Raw genomic sequence first — 16,730 nt, forward strand, 5'->3', positions numbered from 1 at the left:
GTGTATGTTTCACCGCTCTTCTCTCAAATCATCCCACCCTCTCCTTTTCCACTGAGTCCAAGAGTCTGTTCTTTACGTCTGTGTCTCCTTTGCCGCCCTGCACGCAGGCTCGTCAGTACCATCTTTCTAGATTCTCTTGTTGCAGGCCACTGGTTCTAGGGCGTGTGAACTTCTGTGGCTGCAGTTCCCCGGGCTCTAGAGCCCAGCTCAGTGGCTGTGGTCCACGGGCTTAGTTGCATCGTGGCATGCGAAATCTTTCCGGATCAGGGATCAAACCCCTATCTCCTGCGTTGGCAGGTGGATTCTTTATCACTGAGCCACTAGGGAAGCCCTAAACTTTTATTCATCTCTCAAAGCCCACTTCTTCCTCACTGCCTCGGTCCCTCTGGGATAACACTGTCACTTTCCACTGACTGAGAGGTCGTTGTTGTCCTAGCAATGGTCTAGGGCAGCAGGGAGGTGCTGGTAATGTTTAACAGCCCTCTCCCCAGAAAGAGCAGAAGAGCCCTGATTGGTCAGTTGTCCGTATCCCATGGTGTAGATACACCTCCTTCCATTGCCAGTTTCAAGGGTGGCTGTGTTTAACAACAGCTTGCAAAATTCTTGAAAATGTTAACGTCAGGCTCTCTCACAAACCAGTTCATGCCAGCTTCAGAACAGCCCTGGGACCTCACGTTAATAGTCTTTGTCACAGTCTCTTTCCCCACGAAACACTGGACTACCTTAAAAATAGATGCTCAGTAAGTGTTTCCTGAATTGAAGTAGGCAAGCCAGCCGATGGTTTGGTTCAGCCACTGGTCAGTGAGTGTGGTGTCATTTGCCACAAAGATTCAGGGAATGTTTGCACTTCTTGTTACTTGAGAGTTAGCCGTCTCCTCCACACAGCACCACATCAGTATCTGTGAATTTAAACAGACGGATTTATTGGAAGTGCAGCTGAGAACTGCGGTGAGGAGCAAGTTAATGGTCTTGAATTCAGCAACCTCATTAGCACACAATGTGATCTGCTGTGGCGTCAATAAAACACAGAGGAAAGCCTGAAATAAGGACTCAGAGAGATATATGACAAATCCTTTGAGGGGCTGAGCGGAGAGAAGGCTGTAGGTTCAGTTCCCACCTTCTTTTCAACAAATCCTTTGCCATTCTTGATGTGGAACCTTTGTCTTACTCTTGTGACTCACAATTTGGGATTGGAACATCAGCATATTTTAGTCCTGCAGTAAAGTGCAAAGCTGGCTGGCTCTGTTTTTATAATCAACTTGGAAATAACAACATATCAATCCTGTTGTTCCTTTCAGGGTGACCAACTCCCTCTGGTTTACCCCAGATTTGAAATTGGAAGTCCCGAATCCTGAAAACCCCCTCAGTCCTGACAGAGTGGGACATTGGCCATCCCAGTTTCTGTAAAGGCTGTGCTTCCTAAAGCTCTGGGTCCTTAGACTAGGAATGCTCCTCCTGCGGCTGGTATGTCAGGAGACACTGAACCAGTGACTAAAAGGATCAGAACTTTTTTGAAAGCCCAGTTTATAAAATCTGTTCTCCTCCTAGGGTTATGGTACTGTTTTTCAGGCACATTCTTTAAGTGAGAAGATACACAGAAATGCAACATGTGCACAAAAAGTTGCTATTTATTTCTCAAAATGACATACGTGTCCCAAATCTATTACATATTCTCAGAACTTGTCTTAGGTAGGAGAGAAATACAGTAGCTTGCTATGATGGGATAACCAGTCTCAAAATCCTTTAAAATAGCATATTATGATTTGGGGGGGCATACATATCAGATGATACTTCCCAGGTGGCTCAATGGTAAAGAATCCACCTGCCAATGCAGGAGACACAGGAGATAGTTTTGATCCCTGGGTTGGGAAGATTCCCCTGGAGGAGGAAATAGCAACCCACTCCAGTATTCTCGCTTGGAAAATCCCATGGACAGAGGAGCCTGGTGGGCTATAGTCCGTGGAATCACAAAGAGTGGACACAACTGAGTGAGCAGACGCACACACATATATCAGATGACTCTGCACGTGGAGATTGGGAACTTCCATCAGTCGGCCCTCGGTGGTTTGTTGTTCAGTAGCACTGTTCATATGGTGAACACGGGAAAGAGTTGGTGGGGAGCTCAGCTGGGTGTCCAGTGTCCGAGTCCTTCACATGACCTTGTTGGACCGTCCTCGCTGTCAGCAGACATTTCCTGGTGGAAATGATGTGTTGTGGTCACGTCCACAGTGTGTTACCTTGTGACAGTATCAGATTGTGCCCCACAAGAATAGACATTTCTCTTATGATATGATGTATGTGTTCCTAACTGTGTTTAGCAGACTGCCACAGTAAAAATTGTGCAGTTTTTGGGAAGAAAGAGAGTAAGGTACAAAACACTCAGAATGTATTTAGCATAGTGTTTTAGTATGTTTGAGCTTCTATAACAGAATGCCATAGACACAGTGATTTCTAAACAATAGAAATCTCTTTTTCACAGTCTTTGAGGCTTGGAAGTCCAAAGTCTAGGCACCCGCAGATCTAGCGTCTAGTGAGGACCCTCCTCTCTCTCCTTGCTGAGTCCTCAGCTTGTCAGAAGGGACGACACAGCTCTCTGGGATCTCTCGGTTGTTTAGTCGCTAAATCGCTAAGTCATGTACAACTCTTTGCGACCCCATGGCCTGTGGCCCATAGCCAGTATAGTCCAGTATTTCCTGAAGCAGGTTGTCATTTCCTCCTCCAGGGAATCTTCTGAGCCAGGGATCAAACCCACATCTCTTGCATCTCCTGCTTTGGCAGGCAAATTCTTTACCTCTGAGCCACCAGGGAAGCCCAGAATCTCTATATAAGGGCACTCATCCCATTCACATGGACTCCACGTGAAATACCATCACACGGGGGCTTAGGTTTCAACCTATGAATTTGAGGGGGGATACAGATATTCAGTCTATAGCACATAGCACTCACAAGAGCTATGAAAAAAACTACTCAAAATACTAGCATAGTTTACAGGTGAAAGAGGTTTGGTGGAAGGATTGAGGCTTCCAAATTTGGATCAAAAGGGCAAAATGTGCAGAGACCCAGGAGAACTATACGATAAACAATACCAAGGGTGGCCAAAGCAAGCCGAGAGGCAAGCAGACAGCATGTACAGCACTAGACCCTTTCAGCTTGCACGCAACTGTGTTTACATCTCTTGCACAACGGCTGCTGTGACTTAGTGGCTCAAAACTGTAAGACTGGCAGGAACTCACTCGCATGAACCAACACGACTTCTGGTTTATGCTGACACTGTTCTCTATTTACCAATCAAATGTGATCTAGAAATACACTTGAGCTTTGCAGATTTCTGCTGAATAAGATGCTTCATGAGACAGATTCAAATTGTAGGTGATCATATATATTGAATTCGAAAAAACACCTTAGCATGAAATTTTCTTGTGCTTCAACACTTTGGACAGTAATAACTAGACAGCTTTTAATTTGAAAGAAAAAAAAATCCACCCAAAATGAAGTCACATCTCCTTTCAGATCTTTTAATTAAAGTCAGACATGAACCCTCGTGTTTCTCTGACTGCTAAATACTTAGAAGTGGTTTTATGAGATTTGTGTGTGTGTGTTTTAAGTTGTAAAAAATGCACACACTGCTGGGTTACATGACTTTGGTTTATTTAAATATAGTTTAGTAGGACTGTAATATATAAGGAAGGTGAAGGGGTCAGAATTCTGTTTAATTAACTTATACCCACTTGGAACCAGTCAATTATAAAGGTATGCTGAACAAATAAAGCTTCACATATGAAATCCTTGAAAAGAATAAGCCCCAGTGGGACTTGTCTGGTGGTCCAGTGTTTGAGACCTCCCCTTCCAATGCAGGGGGTACAGGTTCGATCCCTGGTCAGGGAACTAATATCCCACATGCCTTATGTCCCCAAAACCAAAACATAAGACAGAAGCAATATTTTAACAAAGTTAAATTTTACAATTATAATATTTGTAATGAATCATTATAAAATTAATATTGTAACAAAATTAAACAAATTGCAATATTCTAAGCAGAATTAAAGGTAAAGACTTTAAAAAAAATCATTCACACCAAAAAAAAAATCTTAAAAAAAAGAATAAACCACTTAGTGAAGGCTTTCTTTTCTTATTCTTAACTTTGTCATTAAAAGTATTTCTATGAGCTATTTCCAACCTTAGATTACATGTATATATGCATATGTGTGTATATGATTATATATGTGATTTTTATATATTTATGATTATATGTGATTGAATATATATATATATAAATCTTTAAAAGATTAAAATATGCCTTGGTGACTCTTGAAGACCTCAGCACTTCCCCTGCACACGTTTTGCCTTTACTGAGATAGGACGTACTCCCAGGATTGCTGTTCTTTAATCCACATGTGTCAAAAACACGAGTAGTGTTTCACATTTACATAAATCTGATTTAATAAGCAGTCACACCATTAAACTGGAGATTCTTTTCAATCTCGGCTAATTACATATCATATAATGCCTGGTCTTTAATGAGGATTTCAATAAATGTTTGTTGATAATGATGATTATTAAAATGATATGTTAAGTCAGTCTCCCTGTACAAGAGATGCTTTGTTTTGAAATGTTAGACTTAAAGCTTTGCCTAAAAATTTTTAATTAAAATCACCACTTTGGCAAGAAGCTTAAAATGTGCAAAGTCGCTGCAATTAGTGCATTGTGCATCCATATGGATGTTACCAAACAGCTTTCAACTTAAAGGATTTGGGCTATTTTGAGTGATGGACCTTCTGTTAAGCTTAAAACAAAGCCCAGCTATCTCTACATTCGTTTTAATTAATATTCTCTTGTTAGTCTCAAAGACGCGTTCTCTTCTGGGGAGTACTGCAGGGATGGTCACAAATCAGAAACAAGTTACAGAAGTGGGTCTGACTCATTTTCTTCTCTTCTGTCTCATAGCATTTCTCCCCCCGACCTGCCCCCGCCCCAAGCAGCTTCAGTGCAATGTCAGGGTCACTGGAAATCACTGATATCAGATAGTCTCAAAGAAAACCTATATTTCTAGCCAAGTCACCAAAAAAAAAAAAAAAAAAAAAGAACAAATTAAGCTGTCCTTAGATCTTTGGAATTCTGTGTGAAGTTTAAAATATATCATTTTGAGTCCAACATTCCTATAAAATCTACAGGGTAAAATTTTTGAGTGTGTATGTTGCATAAATACAGCTGAGCCCATGTGTCACCTATGTGTATATTTGTATATATACATGATATTTTTACTTCAGAGAGGTTCATAGTTGCCTTGGTGCTTGGGGTTTAGCAACCTTATTTGTGTGGACCTAATTTTCTACAGTAGCAAACTCTGCTGGAGGATTAATTAGGTACAAAAGATTAATTTGATTGTTTCAGTTTAGTATTTTAAGCAAAATCAAATACAAAATGGCACAGCCTGGTGGGTTTTTGGTTTGTTTTTCTTTTTTCCCTGGGTATTTTTCATGTGAATCTTATTAATATGGCACTTGGGGAAGAAAAGCTTTCTGGTCTTTTTTTTTTTTTTTTTCATTAAGTCAGAAAAAATTCTGTATGTGCTTGTTGAGGCCCTGATTTTTTAACTATTTGCAAACATCTCCCCTACAATGACTCTCATATGCCTTCAGAAAGATAATCACTCCAGTGACCTCTGGAGCCCTCTGACTGCTGGAAGGCCCAGTTTAGGCCAACTGTAAATGCTGGTTTCAAAAGTAGACAGCTAAACTGATCCCCCCAAATGTTCATCAAATTCTTAAGAATAAGATAAATGTGAAAATTATAAGGGAGCTTCCCTGGTGGCTCAGCAGTTAAAGAATTCACCTACAGGGCAGGAGACACAGGAGACATGGGTTCGATCCCTGGGTCAGGAAAATCCCCTGGAGGAAGAAATGGCAACCCACTCCAGTATTCTTGCCTAGAGAATCCCATGGACAGAGGAGCCTGGCAGGCTACAGTCCACGGGGTCACAAAGAGTTGGACACTACTGAAGTGACTTTGCACAAAACAGAATTGTAATCTACTGGAACACATGGGTAAAATAATTCATCCAATATATGAGTGGAAAGGCATAAAATCATTAAGTCCACGCAGTCCATGGGGTCAAAAAGAGTTGGACATGACTGAGCGACTTCACTTTCACTTTCATGCATTGGAGAAGGAAATGGCAACCCACTCCAGTGTTCTTGCCTAGAGAATCCCAGGGACGGGGAAGCCTGGTGGGCTGCCGTCTCTGGGGTCACACAGAGTGGGACACGACTGAAGCGACTTATCAGCAGCAGCAGCAGCAGCAGAACACACCATAGCAGGTTCTGTTTCTTTTTTTTTTTTTTTTTTATTCCAGCATTATGGAAATTCATTCCCTCTAGCCACTAGATTTGGGACAGAGATACTCTGTTTTTCCCATATTGCCTGAACTTTTCATTTTTATTTCCTTTTTGTAAGCATGTGATTAATTATACACCTATCTTTAAATTCCTCCTTACATGCTCGTCTTTTGGGTACTACATTTGAAGTGAAGGAAATAATGGAATTAGTTTTGTTCTAGATTAGAAATAGATAAAAGATAAAGATGGTCGAATAGTGCACACTGGTTTTCTTGAAGGGAAACTAACTATTTTATAATTCTGTACTGTCCTTGCTACCACAAGGCAGTTTCCTATCAAATTTCTTCCCTTTCTGTTAGGCATCTTTACAAAGAATTCCCTCAAATAGAAATGAGTGGATTACCCTGCAGCTTCACATACATCCTGGTGAATATCCCCTTCACAATTTAGGGGATGAAAGGAAAACCTACAGTTGTTTTAATTTGGAGGAAAAATAATCACTTCTCTCCAGTGAGGCTTAGAGAGAGAGAGTGGGGGGAAAAAAAGGGCAGAGCCTTCCTGTAGAAAAAAGGAATACTTTGTGGAGGGGCAGTGCAGCAGGGTTAAAAAAAAAATAGAAAATAAAACAAACACAGAACCTTCGAGCGGGTAAAGAGGCCAGTGAAAGACCATCTGATGCAGGCACCCTGAGCTGGGCTCCTTGGGCTCTGTTGTCCCGCCAGCATGTAAACTGCATGCGCACACGTGTGTGTGTGTGTGTGTGTGTGTGTGTGTGTGTGTGTGTGTGTACACATAGAGATTTAACAGGGAGCACGGAGGGAATTAGAAAGAGCCTGGCCCGTTTTTCATTTGGGTCTGTTTGCTTGCATTGAGCACTTAAGGGTTTCTACATTCAGTTTGCTCAAAAGAGTGATGAAGCGCTCCTTGCTTATGCCTCGAATCAGAAATGCATGAAGTGCGGCTGCAGAGATAATACATTTTCCCCAAAGGCTTTGGCTGAGCAAATTAGGTGTCAATGGGGTGCCTGCGCAGGCAGTACTCTCTCTAATTAGTCTCTTGAGCCTAGTTGGTGGCGGGTATGAGATGATCTAATCAATTGGTCTGTGTCTGATGGTTCGTGTAAAAACCCTACCAGGCAGACTCTCTCCCACAGGTCACCCACCTGCACAGCGGGGCTGCTCATTTTCATTTTTCATCTCTTCCATCACATGACGCTGACAGTTGGTTTTAAGAAAATTGAATCCAAAAAATATCTAGTTCATAGGGCACATGGGTCAGAGCGAAGTTGCATTATGGGTACCAGCGATCCAATTAATTAATATTTATAGCCAAGAAGTTCTATGTAGATATTTCTGAATAAGGATTTATCAATAAAATGCAATTTCCGCTTTAAAACATTTGTTTCTACAAAAAGAACGTTGTGAAAACAGAAAGCAGGATACCAATGGCATCTGTTAATCTTCTGGTTTCTAGACCTCAGAGTTGATGTGCACGTAGTCGAGCCTATAATTGATGTTCAGTTTCATTTTTATTGTGTGTGCAGTGCATTTTAATAATCTCTCGCATAAATGTAAGGGCAGGATTTTGCTATTGTACCTTGCTTCCCTATGAATGTGGTGTGCCATCTCTCCTTCACCTCTCTGTCCCCACCTGTCAAATGCATGATTACATTTAGACTTTAGGGAATTTTTCTACGTCATATGCAGTCTTTGAAATCTGAAATGGATGCTGATGCTGCCCAAGGATGAAGAATGGCCATCCTGAGCTGCCAGTGACCAGAGTCAGGCAGCGAAGCAGGCACAATTTGGGCTCAGCTTCTCACAGAGATGGGAAAGAGTCTAGCTCTCATGGGCACCTCCCTTCTTTTCATATTATTGGCTCCTTCCATTGAATGTCTGAGCCTCAACCTAAGTAATAGACTAAGTAATAGACTCATCATCACTGTTTTCACCACTTACTATCCAGTTACGATTATTATGTTTATCCTTCATTCCCCAACTCTGCTTATGCCCTGGGTTAGGTCCATAGGGTTCTCCTAGAGGTTACGGGCAAAGAATCAGGGCAAAGGCAAGGACACACACAATCAATGTGTGTCTCAAATCAGCCCAATAGGACAGTTACATGCTGTGGACAGTTTATGGTTACATGAAATCAAATATGTGTGCATACTAGGTCGCTTCAGTCATGTCCGACTCTTTAGAAACCCCATGGATTGTAGTCTGCCAGGCTCCTCTATCCATGGGATTTCCCAGGCAAGAACACTGGAGTGGGTTACCATGCCCTCCTCTGGGGGATTTTCCTGACCCAGGGATCGAACTCACATCTCTTACGCCTCCTGCATTGGCAGGTGGGTTCTTTACCACTCCAGCCACCTGGGAAGCCCGAAGTCAAATATACTGAAAATCAAATCATGTCTTTCTTTCAAATAGAATGTCATGGAGTTAAAAAAAGAAATGTCCAGCCTATAGGCAGGTGTTAATTGGACCCAGGCTTCTCAGCCTTCGGGGTATCTGGAGATGGCCTGCTCTGTTCCCAGCCCTTCGGTCTTTCATCAACAGCAGAGCCGCAGCAGCTGCCCCCCATCACCATGCCAGGGGGAGCTTAACATCTGAGAACATATTCCACTCCCAGGGTCTCCAAGTCTGCCTTTCTCCTTCCTGTTCAAACCGCAGCTGTTGGCTGAGGACCTGCGCTGGATCTGGGCTATGCTCTAGGGAGAGGATGGCCAACAAAACCAAGCCTACTCAGGAGCACAGCGACGCCACCTGCTACCCTAGGCGCTCCCCCACAGTCAGTGCCCCCACACCTCAGGAGCACTGCATGAAGTCTCTAGCTCAGAAGGTCAGCTTGGGGGCCTGACCTTGGGGTCTGCCTTCTGCCAGTAAAGGTGGTGGAGTGGAGGAGAGCCAGGTAATGACTGCTTCACCTCAGGCTTCCCAGGTGGCTGGAGTGGTAAAGAACCCACCTGCCACCTGGGTCTTGGCAAGCAGATGTCAGCAAACCCCGACTCCTGTTTGGCCAGGGTGGACAGGCCTCCTGGAAGAACTGGCATCTCAGAAGAAAACAATAGGGGTGAATCTTCATGACCTTAGATTTGACAATGGATTTTTAGATATGACATGGGCCTCTCAGGTGGTAAAGAATCTGGCGGCAGTGAGGAGACCTGGGTTCAATCCCTGGGTCAGGAAGATCCCCTGGAGAAGGGAATGGCAACCCACTCTAGTATTCTTGCCTGGATAGAATTCCACAAATAGAAGAGCCTGGCAGGCTACAGTCCCTGTGATCACAAAGAGTTTGACACAACTGAGCCACTAACACACTAAAAAACCACAAGCAACAAAAGAAAAAAAAAATGGGTAAGATGGACATCATCAAAATTAAAATGTTTGTACCTCAAAGGGCACTAATACAATGAAAAGGCATCCCACAGAATGGGAGTATATATTTGCAAATCAAGAGATTACTATCCAAAATATATATATTTTAAAAAACACCTATAACTCAACAACTAACAACCCAGTTTAAAAATGGGTGAAGGACTTGAATATTTCATTCAAAGAAGAAATATATATTTCTTCAGATGAAATATTCAGATGGTCAACAAGCACATGAAAAGGTGTTAAACATCACCAATCATAAGGGGAATGCAAATCAAAATCACAATGAGATACCAGATACATCTACTAGTTTTTCTATAATTAAGAAAAAGCAAACACACACACACAAAAAAAAAAAAAAAAACAGAAAATACCAAATGTTAGCAAGGATGTGGAGAAATTAGAACCTTTGTATATTTCTGGTGGGATTATAAAATGTTGCAGCCACTGTGGAAAATGATTTGCCAGTTCCTCAAAAAGCTAAACAGAATTACTATATGGCCCAGCAATTCCACTTCTAACTGTTACCCAAAAGAATTGAAAACAGGGAGTCAAATATTTGTACATGCATGTTCATAGCAGCACTATTCACAATAGCCAAAAGGTGAAACTAACCCAAACATACATCAATCCATGAATCGATAAACATAATGTCTTGTATTCATATAAGGGAATATTATTCGGCCATAAAAAAGAATGAGGTACTGGCACAAGCTACAACATGGGTGAGCGTTAGGAACGTTATGTTAAGTGAAAGAAACCAGACATTGCATATTGTATGATTCCATTTACATGAAATTTCCAGAATAGATAAACATGTAGAGACAGGATGTGCATTCATTGCTGCCAGAGGCTGGGGCAAGGGAAGGATGGGAGTAAAGGATACAAGAAATATAAGTAAAGAATATAAGCTATCCTTTGGGGGTGACAGAAGTGTTTTGGAATTAAATAGAGGTGCCGGTTGCGCAACACTGTGAAGGCACTAAGGGCCAGTTAATCATACGCTCTGCGTGCATGCTCAGTTGCTGAGTCATGTGTGACTCTTTGCAACCTCATGGACCGTAGCCTGCCAGGCTCCTCTGTCCATGGGATTTTCTAGGCAAGAATACTGGAGTGGGTTGCCATTTCCTTCTCCACAGGATCTTCCCAACTCAGGGATTGCATACTTGTAAGATGGTTAATTTTGTGTTATGTGAATTTCATGTCAACTTTTAAAACAAGGTGGAAAGTTAACCTTTTAAAAATCCTCATAGTAGGTGGGGGGAGGCGGATGAGTAGAGGGTGGAAAGGGTACTATTCTAATGGTTCTTCACTGTCAGATGGTCAAGGCCGTGCCATTCAGGATGACATGCTTGGCAGCACAGCCTCCAAGGGCAGCGGTAAGGCAACTGCACTATGAGGTCTCGACAGGGGCCATGGGGTCCTGTCTGCCCAGGAGGGGGACCGTGTGGCACTGTGGAAGGGGACAGGTGACCTCCAGCTTCTCTGCTGAGATAATGAGTTGGTCCTGGGCCTCCATGGAGCTGATGGATAGAATCTCTCGGCTGTGTGCCTTGCCTTGGCAGCATTTCTTTTCACCCTTCCTAGCAAGACATTCTTTTCCTGTCTTAGAAACTCAATGCTGAAGGGCCAAAAAGAAACAGAGAGAGAAGTGGAGTGAACATTCCTCCTTTCTTCTGGAATGGTTCACATTCCATTCGGAAGCAGTTACCGAATTTAAGCAGGCATCACTGGAAACCCACAGCTGTATGCAGGATGGTGGGAAGAGCCTGGCAATTCAGGTCATGCTGGCCAATTTTCATTCTGTTGAAACTAGGTCTGATAGTCAGCACTGTGGACGTATATGCAACTGGATTTTAAAAAAAAAAAAATGTGATCCGTTTTTCTATTTCATGTCCAAAAAATGAATACGATCTGTCCTTTTAATGATCTGTATGATGCCACAGGCACTTAATTAAGACCAGTATTAGTGCTAATGACTTGGGGAAGGAGATTTGCTGAATTTCTTTTTCTCTAAATAATCCAAGAGGAGGTTAGACCATTTAAATTCATGGAGTTGAATTATTTTAATGGAAGAAAATGCAATCAGAACATGTGTTTATTGTATTTTAAGAACTGTCTTGGCTAAAGAGAATGCTCGAGGTAGCTGTGGAAAAAAAATGGACAGGCTCACTTTGGCCTGAGCACTTTCGATGTCTTGTGTAATTTTGGAAAAAGAATGATGTAAGATTTGCTTGTTTTGTTTTTTAACATGTAACGGTTTTCTGTTTTCCTCCTTCCAGGATTAAGTTGTCATCGTTCTGGGGAGAAAAAAAAAAATTAATGAAGTGGCCAATAATACGAAGGGATTCATGGATCAGTTTCCTTTCGCTCCCTGGGGTGGATTTCACTTAGAAGAAAATTGAAGCTGACAAGACCCTGTTTTCTCCGCAATTTATTTAAAACCTTGCACGCATTTGGATACCTTGTGATTTCCAAGAACTGTGTGAAGATTAAGTTTGCTTACTGATACATGGCATGTATTCTTTTCAGTCTTTTGCGTTTGATTTTGTTTGATTTCCCTCTGCACCACAGCGTCTCTATAAAGGTTTTTATGCTTTCACCAGCCATGTCTTAAATACATTAAGACAACACACTCGGTGTTCACACTTCTTCAGTAATGTCTGTACTTGAAAGCCACATAGTGGCATAAAACAATGTGTGTTTTCTTTGAGAGCAGTGCACATTTTGCAGCCACCAGGAAGGAAAATTGTAGCTGAAGCAAACCCACGTTCTCTGACTGACTTGACAACTTGGTCTCTGGCGGTGGAGCACCACTTGTCTCTTCCCTTTTGAGAACGTTTGCAAATGTGCTTTTTTTTTTTTTTCCTCGGAAACAACTGCACATTTATATAAGATATCGGAATCTGCTTAGCATTTTCAAGCCACATAGCATGACTGTTCTCCGAGCAGGCTGGAAGTGAAGAAACAAATATGAAACATTAAGAACAAAGACAGGGATAAATCGCTTCCTTTTGAACCTCTGGAAATTGAGGTAACTTTTTACATGTTTTCTGGGTCTTGTCAACATCTTATTTTTTCCATCCACTTTGTTATGCTTTGTATTTTCTAAATGGTGAAAAGTGAGGAACAGAACGTTTAAATCGTGGGTGCAAAAGACTTATATCCTCTGGATGAGCCCCAAATACGGTCTTTACTAGTCAACATTGAAAAAGCAGATTACCAAGTTATCCAGAGTGTGAAATTTTCCCGTTTACACCAAAGCACCTTTGAACCACATTTTCTTTTTTAAACATTCCAAGCTGATTGGAAGGCATCATTGGGTACCCTAACTGTAAACAGTCTCCGGGAATAACTGCACAGATGCAGGTGTTAGAGACAAGGCAGGAGTCTTGCTTTAAAGATGGAAAGGGGGGAAAAATAGAAAGGCCCGGCTTCCCTTGTTTAAGAAGTTGAGAGACCCTGGAGGATGAAGGCGAATATGTGACATGGAGCGAGATGTGGGCTGGGCATGCGGACTTTGATCCGGGGGAGTGCTGCCTGGCACAGGTCTGTTCCTGGTGGGGCAGCCCCCGCTGCAGATGCCAAATAACACTGAGGCTAATGGGGAAGTTAGGAAGCTTCATCTAGAGCATGAAACCTAGCTCCTCAGGACACCAGTTCCCATGGAAATCCCGGCGTGTACCTTGATTTACCTTTCCTGTTAGAGAGGAGAGTCGCACTTTCTAGGGTCAAGAATAGGAATTACCAGCCAGCTTGACAAAGACTTTTCCCTGAGCGTCAGGTGAAGGAAAAGCTTTTCTGTGGTCAAACCCAGTACACATAGGAAATCGGACCCAGAATTTCTTAACATTAAAACGGTACTTTCCCTGGAATGGGATGTGAGGATCGATGTTAAGGTCACAATCCATCTTGTCCCCAAAGTAGCATTCATTGTAAACTTCTGAGTGCTAAGCCATTTACTGGTTGATTTTAAAGAGAGGAAAAGTTATCCAAGGCCAGAATGTTTACTCTTTGCCACCTAGAACTCCTTCCGGTTCTTCTTTCACACATTCCAACTCTTTGGAAGTCTGCAGAGGGATTTTGACTTAATGTGTATTTACGTTAGGATTTCTTAAAGTAAACATGGAAAGAAAACTTGACCTGCAATCAGAAAACAAGCCTCTCCTGTGATTTGTTTGAATTATTCATTCTGGGAGAGAGGCAGAGCTTTTGTACTTAATGAGGTTTAAACCAAGGGCAACTGATGATGAAGTCTTGCTACATAATAAGCTTTCTAACTTGAAAATTTGAAGATATTTAATGTTTAAAGACTTCACTTAGAAATCTTCAGTTATCCACAGATCTGTGACCCTATTACTGACAGTTTCTCTTGCAAAATGAAATGTGATACTTCTCAGTAAAAGGAATATGTTTTATTACAGCGACGTGTTTCAGAAGGGTCTCACTTAGGAGACTTCTGGTTCCCCTTGCTTGCCGTTGGTTCAGGACATCCAAAGTTTCCTTCTCTTTCCTCTCCCACTTGCAACGACCTTTTCCTTTTATCCCTCTCCTCTCACTGAGGACAGCCATGAAAATCACTCGAGACTGTGTTCCTGAGAAGATTTATTATTCTGTTGAGAAAGCACTGGAATGTTTTGTGAGATATTTTTATATGAAGGAGTAGCTTCAGTTCAAACAGCTGGAATAGTTAGAACATGTTAGCATGGTAGCTCTATCCACATGACCGCACACACAGTGCTCTGAAAGGAAACCTGGGACTTCGTTTCCATTGTCTTGAAGGAAGAGTTTGGTTGACTTAAAAATACAAGATACACAGGACCTGGAAAAACAAAATGTTTGCAGTACTCAGAAAAAAAAAACAAAACAGGGGTGTAAGGTGGGAATGGCTGTCCCTCCAGTAACACAAGGATGAGAAGCTATTCCTCCCTCCCAAGAGTGACAAGAGGAGTCCCTGAGGAGCCTTCAAGCTTGCAGAAAGCACGGTCTCTTGGTATCCTTTCCTCAGTGTGTACATGATAGCCAGTGTAATCAATACCTTAGGTAATGAGTCTACACAAGATAATCATCTGTGAATATTACTGGTTTTGTAATCTTTGTTATATAAGAGGATGTTTAGGCTGTACATACTGGGGTAGATTATTGCCTGCCCCTTATACATAGGAATATGCTGCATAATTGCATAGAACTTCCATCTCCCTTACCAGCTTGTAGGCAGAGGAAACCATAGGTGCTGCTGCCTTGTAATTTTCTCAGACACCAAAAACCAAACCAAACAAAATCAAATCAAATAAGCAGTCTCCTCATTCCCTTCCTATAGCAGCATATTTTAGAGGCACATACAAAATCTAGAGTCTCTAGTTGGGAGTGGATTTTTAAATTTTTTCTTTTATCTTTTTTTTTTTTTATATATGATACACTGAAATGTGTACTTTCTAACAGGAGGTTGGTACCTAAGAAATGAGCTAGCATCATTCAGAAAACTGTTATCCTTCAAAATGACACATAGTAAAGGAGAATGGAATAATTCATGTTGCATATTTGTTACCAATTGTAATTTGTCTGTATTATGAAAGACGTAATGGTTTGTCAGCTGTCACTGTTGTTTTCTTGTAACATGATATGGAATAAAGTATAGCAGAATCTCTGTACATTTTTTTTTTGGTACATCTTGGTGAGTCTCAAATAACACCTTATATTCCATCAAAGAAACATTATCTTAAATACTCTTAGACACAACCATGCTTAAAGTATAGGGACATCCCTGGCAGTCAGTGGTTAAGGCTCCCAGCTTCCAATTCAGGGGGACCAGGTTCAATCCCTGACTGGTGAGCTAAGATCCCACAAGCCACACAGTGTGGCCCGAAAAAAAGGGGGAGGGGGAATAGTGCAAATAAGAGACCAAGTATACCATGCTTTTGGATATGTGAAGGAGTGAGTTAGCTGGGATGTGCCAGGTATCTGTTAAATTCTCCCTTTGCTCAAACTCATGTCCGTTGAATTGGTGATGCCATCTCACCCTTGGTTGATCTCTTCTCTTCCTGCCCTCAATCTTTCCCAGCATCAAGGTCTTTTCCAACAAATTGGCTGTTTGCATCAGGTGGCCAAAGTATTGGGGCTTCAGCTTCACTATCCGTCCTTCCAATGAATATTCAGGGTTGATTTCCTTTAGGATTGATAAAGGCAGAGGAGAAAGGTGAATAGGTTACCCTGCATTGAATACAAATCAAAGCCTGAACATGCTGACATTCTGTCAGAGGCATTACTGTTTTGGCAACGGAGCACACTTCTCTGAACCCTGCCGAGTGGGCACCCGCACCTGACCCAGCACTGCTGGGCGCTGCCCTGGGAGGGACCGTGCCACCTGGGGAGGCCAGTCTCATTTCTATCACCACCTCTTCTTTCTTGTTGGCTCTTCATAACCCCAAACAAATCCCCATGAATTGATAATAAAGTTCACAACACATGGGCATGCATTCATTCATTCTTTGATCCAACAAATATTTTTCAGTGTCTAAACTGCCAGGCACATCACTAAGTATTAGGAATACAAAAAAATGTGTAAAATCTGCTCACTTTTTTTTTCCCCACACTGCTTGCTTTCTTCCAACTTCCAGAAATGCAGTTGGGTGATCTTTAAGTGTTTCTCTTTGAAGAGAAAATACCAAAATTCATATCTCATGTTAAGAGGAGCTGGACCCCTGGCTTTCTCCCCCCAAGCAGACCCTCACCCCCCAACAGCAGGTACTTCGGTGTCCTTTCCCTGGCTCCTTTCCCGATAACTCCTGTGATAGGACAGTTTATAAGCCCCCACAAGCTGACACTGTCACAGAACCGAATTTAAGTATTCTCAGTCGATGCGAATTGCATGCTGCAAAAGTTAATGAGAGCCCTGCGTCTCCAGCCCTCAACTGCCCCTGCCGTTTCCCTGAAGCACCTAGTCATCTATGTCAAAGGCACGCACATTTCCACACAGTTCTGGCCTCCCCAGTGGGTTCTGAGACGGGGAGGGTCTAGG

At 42.2% G+C, this 16,730-nt stretch overlaps 1 protein-coding gene across 1 annotated transcript in view; it reads left to right on the forward strand.

Moving 5' to 3' along the window:
* The window catches only part of CDK14 (cyclin dependent kinase 14), a 666,485-nt gene extending 654,380 nt beyond the window's left edge, over positions 1–12,105 (forward strand). Inside the window, exon 15 of the mRNA XM_068972760.1 lies at positions 11,995–12,105. The gene's annotated coding sequence lies outside the window, so the exon portion shown is untranslated. The remainder of the gene's footprint in view (positions 1–11,994) is intronic.
* Positions 12,106–16,730: the final 4,625 nt, after the last annotated feature.

This window comes from Capricornis sumatraensis, chromosome 5 (genome assembly GCF_032405125.1).
Source record: "Capricornis sumatraensis isolate serow.1 chromosome 5, serow.2, whole genome shotgun sequence".
Taxonomy (NCBI): Eukaryota; Metazoa; Chordata; class Mammalia; order Artiodactyla; family Bovidae; genus Capricornis; species Capricornis sumatraensis.